The sequence below is a fragment of the Plectrocnemia conspersa genome, unplaced genomic scaffold (assembly GCF_051122295.1).
Source record: "Plectrocnemia conspersa isolate PC_06_02 unplaced genomic scaffold, ASM5112229v1 ptg000003l, whole genome shotgun sequence".
Classification (NCBI taxonomy): Eukaryota; Metazoa; Arthropoda; class Insecta; order Trichoptera; family Polycentropodidae; genus Plectrocnemia; species Plectrocnemia conspersa.
Window position 1 is genome coordinate 6572758 of NW_028277167.1, and position 7711 is coordinate 6580468.

Sequence of the window (7711 nt, forward strand, 5' to 3'; positions counted from 1 at the left end):
GTTTGGGCGAAATCTTTGTGAAGAAAATACAATGTTTATAAAGAATATATGACGGAATATAGCAAATTGGAAAAAGGTCGTGGATTATCGGGACAAGCAAAGGAAAACATGTTAAATGTATATAAATATATGGAAAATATACACAGCTTCGGCGATTCGGTAATTATATTTGTAATAATGCTGTGAGCAAATGTTCAAGGATAAAACAAGATGCGTATTTTTAGGTAGTGCCAGTTATGCAGCAGGTAGCCGCCGTGACCAAACTAGGGATAAACACAGTTTACAGAATTGTTCAGAAACACAAAAATAACAGTAAACAAATGGCTTTGAATTCCCCGAAAAAAACGAGGATATGTAAAAAAAAATTGTAATGGACTACTTCGATAAGTCAGTGATAAGATGTATTCATAATTTTCATATCACGCATAAACAACTGCCGAGGATGAATAAAATTTCTTGGCTGTTAAAGAATCCATCGAATTTGCTGGCTTACTAAGACATTGTCCAGAATAATTGTTACTGATTTGGGATTTAAATGGGCGAAAACTTTAAATAATTATTCATATTTAAAATAAAAAATAAAATAATATATGAGGACAGTATTTTTAAAAGAAATTGAAAGGTATAGACAAGAAGAAAGGCCAATTGTTTATACTGACGAAACCTATGTGAACACCACCCATGTTTCGTCTATGACATGGAACGACCCATCAAATAGCGGTGTTCGAAAACCAATATCAAAAGGTTCTCGATTTATAATAGTCCACGCCGACGGAGAAAAGAGCTTTGTGGCAAACGCCCTTTTGATTTACAAATCTCATCAAAAGACAGGAGATTATCATGATGACATGAATTTTGAAAATTTTAAAAATTGGGTCACTAAAATGTGGATTCCAAATCTAGAGCCCAGATCGGTGGTGGTAATTGATAATGCGGCGTACCATAACAAGCAAATAAATCCATCTCCTACGTCGTATTCAAAAAAGGCAGATATGATGGAATGGTTAATGAGAAACAATTTATATTTTTCACCAAATGTGCTCAAGGTGGAATTATATAAATTGATATCTATCAATAGAGCAAAATTTAAAACATGTGCTATAGATTAAATTTTTAATGAATTCGGCCAGTGTTCTAAGGTTGCCACCTTATCACCCCGATCTCAATCCTATAGAAAAAATATGGGCTTCTGTTAAAGGTTATGTGGGCTCGAGAAACGTCGAAATGACGATGGATTCGGTCAAAAGGCTGGTCGAAGAAAAAATAAGTGTAACTGTTGACGAGTGGAAAAATGTTTGTCAAAATGCAATTGACAAAGAAAAAGAATATAGGATTAACGACCACGCTATAGATGACATCTGTGACAATACGAGTCTTGTATTTAATATCAACAATGATTCTGACTCGAGCAGATTATTCCACCGAATAATACATTTTTTTAAATATTATTTAAAAGGTTTATTATAATTTATCATATATTTTGTAATGTTTTTATTGTTATATATATGAATATTTATTTGAAATTATAATTTAATATTGTTTTGTAAATTGTTTTTTTTAACCTAACTTATCCAATGAATTTTAATTTGTTTGAAATTTTCCGACGACGAAAACGTACGGCTAAAATTAAACTCCGTGGAGAAGAGTTGGTGGGCCAGTTAAACCATCATTCTCATGGTCTAGATCCAGCAAGAATATAAGTTCTCAGAGTAGTTCAAGAAATAAAAAGATTGGTGGAAGAAAGTGAAGAAGCACCGCAACAAATTATTACTCAATCTGTTTCATCGATAAGTGAGGATGCAAAGGCCAAATTGCCAACAGTTCATCATCCACGGCTCAATATCAGACGTCACCGACAAGTTATTAATCGTCCATTACCTGTTTCGTTGAATATAAGTGATATCGATATCCCAGATCATTACAAAGTTACTCATGATGGCCAAAATTTCCTTCTGAATGATTTCGGCCGAGAGAATAACAATCGAATATTAATCTTTGGAACACGTGAGAGTCTCAGACTGTTGGAAACAACATTGCATTGGTTTTTGGACGAGACTTTCAAAACTGCTCCTGCGTTATTTTTTCAATTATATAAGATTCATGCACTTATTCATGGACGAGTCTTTCGACGAGTGTGTTTATGTTTTACTGCAAGACAAAAGACAGGCTACGTACATTCAACTGTTTGAGACATTAACTATGTTGAATGCCAATTTAAATTAAACCAGCGTCATGATCGACTTTGAATTAGTTGTTAAATACAGTTAAGTTTCCCAGACTGCGAAATTAAAGGATGCTTCTTTCATGTAAGTCAAAACATCTACCGGAAAATTTAAGATAATGGGATGCAACAACGTTACCAAGAAGATTCCGACTTTGCACTGAAACTACGAATGATATCGGCTAAAACAAAGGGAATTTACCAATCCTTCAGAACAAAATGTTGAATCTGAGCTCTATGAGAAATATTCCAACAGAAATATTGCGAAAGAAATTGGTTTAGAAGATGGTAGCCATTCAAAAAGCCCAAAACAAAAATTAAACCAATAATAACAAAGCTGATAAAGCTTTTGTAAAGGCTATAAAATAGAAAATCTAATGAGGATCCCCGAAAAATGTTTCTTCTTAGCTCGTTAACTGACGTACAGAAACTTACTGACGATCAAATGAGCGCGTTTAGAATAAAAGTGTTAATGCTTCTGGAAGAAATTAAAATACTGTCGCATTCAGCTACTCAATCCCAATTGGACCAATACAGAAATTATTCACCAATTGACTCCGTTGTTTCATAAACTTCCAAAACATATGCTTCCACACCTTCTCCAATCAATTATTCTGCTTCAAGTATAAATGCGTGGTACCAAATACAGTTTTCTCAAAATATTACTACTTTAGATAATTTCATGATTTATTAATAATTTACAGACAGATTTTTTCTTCTTCTGCGAGCACTACACTTTGCAGATAATACAATCCGGAGCAATGATCGCTTACAAAAAAACCTATCCATCATTAGACCCAATAAAAGCCACGTATAAAGCCGCATTTTACCCCTTCTAAAACTTATGTATTGATAAAAGTCTATTACTACGGAAAGGGCGTTTGTCATTCAGAATTTACATTCCATCGAAAAGAAACCGTTTCGGAATAAAAATGTTTGTCTTGTGCGATGCAGACTGGCTTTGTGATTAACATAATTGTCTACAAAGAGAGACTCTCCTGGAAACAGTATATACCTTCCAAAAGAAAAAGATTTGGAATGAAGATGTTTGCTTTACGTGAAACTGGATATGTATATAATTTCTTTTTCTATACAGGTGCGAGTGCAATTTATGGTGAATTTACCCCGATGAACCTATATCGTCCAGAATTCCATTGGAATTAATTCATCCTCTGTTAGGAAAGGGATATTGTTTATACATTGACAACTATTATACCAATGTGGATTTGATTGATAAACTCGCTCGACAACGAACAGATTGTGTGGGCACACTGAGAAAAAAATAGAGCTAATATTCTTAAAGAAATCAAGACAAAGAAATTAAAAAGAATGTTTTGTGATGTATATGCGTAAACAGATGATATTAAAATGGCACGACAAAAAGGAAATTTGAATGGGAAGTAGCATACATGACGACAGCAAAAAAACAGTAAATGTTAAAGGAAACATAGTAGAAAAACCTATTGTTGTATTAGATTATAATGAAAAAATGGGAGGCGTAGATTTGGCAGATAGTAATTTGCACTTTTATGCATGCGCAAGAAGCAGAATGAAAAAATATTATATGAAATTATTTAGACACTACTTTAATTGCCATAAAATTTTCAAAAAGCTTAGAGGCAAAAAGAGTCGATTAAATTTTATATTAGATCTTGCGGAAGGTATTATAGAAAAATATACAGAAAAAAGGGAAGAGAAGTTAAGAAGATCTAAAACCGCGAGACCTTCTCGTTTAGTAGAAGCACATTTTCCGTCATTTATTCCGCTGACGACAAAACAAAAACCTACAAAACGATGTGTACTGTGTTATAAAAAAGGTATTCGAAAGGAATCTAGATACAGGTGTGAAAACTGCAGATCACCACTTTGCGCAGCTCCATGTTTTAAATATATCAAACCAAAGAATACTTTTTACATGTTTCATATAAATTTTTCTCTAAGTTCTTGTAATAATCAAATTAAGTGTTTTTATGAATTTGTATATTTTTATTTACTATTTTTTCATTATATTTTGTTTTCAATTATTAAATTTTATTTTTATAAATGCTTTTTATTTTATTTTTTACATACTTAATGTAATTTGTACATGTATAATGTAATACAATAATGTAATACAATTGTAATTTTCTTTATAATTGTATTTCATAAAGAATCGGAATTTTATTAATATTTCTCATATATCCGCTAGCGGCGAAAAGTTCGTGTCACTGCGGATCACACTTTCAACAGTGAAGCAAAACGTTGAAGAGGTTAACATCTCTTTAGATAAATTAGAACCGATTAAGTCAATTTTTGACAAATTTGTAGTTGCGTGTCAAAAAATTTTTTCACCAACAACAAATATAACCATGGATGAACGTTTGGTCGCATTTAGGGGAAAATGTCCATTTTGTGTATATATGAAATCTAAACCTGGGAGGCTGCTGATTCTTCCACGTCATATATAACTAATCTACAAATTTATGGGGGAATGGTTAACAATCGTAGGGAAATAAAGTGGTTATGGACTTAGTTCGACCACAATATGGCACCAATAGAGGGATAACAACAGATAATTTTTTACGTCAGTGCTATTATCAGATAACTTATTGTAAAAAATTTGACTCTGATCAGTACCCTTAGAAAAAACAAAAGAGAAATCCTTTAAGTTTTTTTGCCATCTCGCCATCGGGAACTACACAGTAGCATTTTTGGCTTTACACCCACCACAACCCTCGTCTCATACGAGCTGAAGATAAACAAAGCGGTGTTACTTTTAAGCACCCAATTTCATAATGGTGAAATAAGTGAACATCATGAAAAAAAGCCAGAGATTATATTGCACTATAATAAAACTAAAGGTGCCGTAGACACGGGTGACAAGATGACGGCAGAGTATTCGTGCGTAAGGTCGACCAGAAGATGGCCTTTTCGGATCTTCATGGAGATTTTAGATATTGCAGCTTTAAATGCATCTACTGTGGACTCCTGTCTTAAGTATTCTAAGTGGCAGAAAAACAATAGAAGTCGCCGTAAATGCTTTAACAGAGAGCTCAGTTTGGATTTGGCCGAACTAAGAAAAAACAGCACAATCAAATTTCACAAGCTCCAACAAGATGCGATTGACATCGCAATGTCATATTACCAGAAAAATTCACTCGAAACTACTGAAATAGCAACAAGCAATTCACCGGATTCACTTGCATCAATATCTACAGGATCCCAAGCATCAGTGAGAAATTGCAGATTTTGCCCTTATCCAACAAAAAGAAGAGCACGCTAGTTTGCAATATTTGCAAGAAATCTGTGAACAGAAAAAAACTACTAAAAGATGTGATAAATGCGAATTAGCAAACTGAAGAATACAAGGCTCAAAAAAATAAAAAAGGAATAACTGTTATGAAGTGGAAGGATAAACATGACGTGTTATTACTGTCCACCGAGCATTCAGCAGAATTTGCAAAGACAACCAACAAGAGAGTCCAAGAAAAATATAAACCAAAAATAGTGGTTGATTATAATAAAACGAAAGACGCAATTGATCTATCAGATCAAATGACTGCGTATTCGTCGCCTCTAAGGAAGAGTCTCAAGTGGTACAAAAAGCTTGGGATTGAATTAATTTTAAACACCGCGATGGTAAATTCATTGATACTCCATAAAGTGACTATCAATAAAAACCTTTCCATGGTAGCATTTAAGAAAGCAATTGTAAACTATCTATGCAACAAGACTAATGAAAACCAAGCAACGGTTATTTCAAAGACGAGACTAGTGAAACACACAATAAAAGTCAAAGAACGACTAGAAAATGTTTCAAGGGATGTTATGAAAATGGTAGAAAATACGCCAGGAATAAAACCATTAGAGTCAAAACATATTGCTCAGAATGTCCAGCTCAACCACATTATTGTATAAAATGTTTCAATAAAATAAATCGATTTTAATTTTTGAACAAGTTTATTTTTCTAGTTTTAACTTTATTTAGATTTATTTTGTTTTTTTATTGTACTAATGGTGTTAGTTTTTATTTGTCAATAAAGGTATTTTAAATAAAATTTCATGCATGAGTTTTATTTCAAACAAAATATCACATTCATGAGTATATATCTTTTAGAACTATGAAGATATCCTAAGGCCGTATCGTAGTAAGATAGAAAAGGGCCGTGTCGGCCAAGTTTAATAGTAGTTTATACAGAACGCGTGGCCGACGGCACAAAATAACAATCTAAAGTTAGGTATGCCGTGTCGGCCACCGGTGGTCGACACGGTCTAATTGGCTACATGAAGAAAGTGAGAATTTATTCAAAAAACCACGACACTCGTCCTAAAAGTACAAAAAATCGAATTGATACAGTTGAAGAGAAAATGTTGAAGACGTTGGAGAACCCCGAGGTAGAAGATAGACATTTATCGTTATCATCATACTAAGGATCGAAGTCTCCATTTCGTATTGATTGAGTAACGATAATGATCGATAACGAACGATAATTTTCGATAACGACAACGATAATTTTTATCGTTAATAAACGATAATGAATTTTTCGATTATCGATATCTAACGATAATGATCGATAATGAACGATATTATCGTTTGTTTAAGCGATATTTGGTGGAAAAGTACAAAATAAAATAATGTTAACCATTGGCCCGCGAAATTATGCGCCCTTTTGACTTCACGTTTATGGCCGAATTAGTCCTGGTATTAGAAAAAGTTAAAGATGTGAGTGAGGGACTTTCTGCTGATGATTCACTGACCGCTCAAAAAATATTCCCATTTCTCTTATCTTGGAAAAGTGCTCTCTACTGACACAACAACTCACGAAAGAATTCATCACTGAATTTCAGAGACAAATGGAACGAGCTTTGCCAAAATCTAGTACTGAAGAGCACCAAGTACATATGGCCAATCAACTTTATCCGTATTATAAGCGATTACACCTCTTACTCAGTTCATAACAAAGAAGAGTCCACTCTAAGAAGATTTCTTGATTCACACCCATTGTCTCAAGAGGTTGAAGAGGAAACTCCAACAAGGCAGCATATCGAACTGGCATCAACTCTTGCCCTCGACGACATGGATTTCATGGATCAGTTGGTGGCTGAAAAAGCTCACCATGCGACTCTAAATCGGACAAAATCGGCAGTGGAAAAATAGTGGGACTCCTTCAAGAGGAAAAAATTGGTGCGTGCTGAACTGTTCGGTTGAACAGAAAAGGGTTGCCTTCCAACATGAAAAAATTGAAAATAAAAAGGAGAAGCCTTTCAATCGTATGGAAAAACGATAGAAAAAATATGCTCGCCTGAGTTTGACAAGATACAGGAAAAGTAAATATGATTTCCACAGTTGGAAATGCTGGCGTCACGGAGGTGCTCGTTTGTTCCAAAATTGCCGATCGAAGAACAGTCATAAAACCCAACATTCAAAGAATGTATAATATACACATGTTGATAAATTTGACCAGCTTTGTTCAACATATCATAACAAAACAAAAAATGGTACCAAACATT

General features: G+C 33.9%; 1 pseudogene; it reads left to right on the forward strand.

Moving 5' to 3' along the window:
• The first annotated feature begins 1224 nt into the window (after window positions 1-1224).
• Window positions 1225-6270, forward strand: LOC148236443 (uncharacterized; annotated as a pseudogene).
• The last annotated feature ends 1441 nt before the right edge of the window (window positions 6271-7711 follow it).